Raw genomic sequence first — 1,019 nt, forward strand, 5'->3', positions numbered from 1 at the left:
CCTTTTACTAAATCACGGCTGTTATGGTCTCCCACAGGGTAAAGGCAAAGCCTAATGGACCCTTTGGTTCCATGGGTCCTATTTCAGATGTGTTGGTATTCTATAGTCCAGTTGATTAGTATCTCTAGTGGCGTGTGAAATCTGTCCTTCAGAACTGAGGCGTCTATGATGTTATCATACTCTATCACACCCCACTTATCACCTTTTCTCCAGCAGTGAGCATCCCAACCTGCTTATCATCTGAACCAGTCTTGCCTTTGCTCATCCCTGTCATCCCTCTCTGTTATTTTTATAGTCATTGAAACAGGCAAGACACAGAGACCAGCACCGAGGAGCAGCATGTGCTTAAACAGTGACGTAAGTGATGTTCTTTGGATTTAGTTCTGTTGGGTTTTTTCTCCATTTCTTTCAATTCTCTCCAAAATAATTCCTGATAAAACTGGCTTTCTTTGACTGTCATTGAGCATTCTAATGATGTTTTTAAAGAACTTAATGTATAAATCTATTCTAAGTCCTTAGCCATTTCTGAACCAGTAATATTTAATTTAGACCTTACCATGTATGCAAAGATACTGCCTAAACACCATTTTTTATTTCAGAATCCTGGAAAAAAAAAAAATCAGCTTTCAGTTTCAAGCATGTCTGTGAGGCGGACTGTAAAAACCTGAAAAAGATTTTGGCTCTGACAAATAACTAAAGCCAGCACCGCCATAAAGCCCTTAGGCTTATGAAACTCTCCTTCAGCAAACCTTCACTCTTTGGCAGAGTTGATCTCTCTGTGGTCAGGCCTGAACATAACTACATCAGCTGCACAGAAGCCCTGAAAAGGATAGCACAGAGATGAAATGTCCTAGATGGTGGAGGTTTACGAAACCCTGTGCTGCTCATTACAGTGACATTCACTCTGTTGTGTCAAAGGAGATGGAAGCTACATGGCCAAGTTCCTGTCTGCAGGTAGACTGAACAAACATATCCCTGAAAACAGCAAATAATAGAAATATTATACAATTTTATTCCTG

The sequence above is a fragment of the Buceros rhinoceros genome, unplaced genomic scaffold (assembly GCF_000710305.1).
Source record: "Buceros rhinoceros silvestris isolate BGI_N320 unplaced genomic scaffold, ASM71030v1 scaffold40165, whole genome shotgun sequence".
In the NCBI taxonomy this organism is placed as follows: domain Eukaryota; kingdom Metazoa; phylum Chordata; class Aves; order Bucerotiformes; family Bucerotidae; genus Buceros; species Buceros rhinoceros.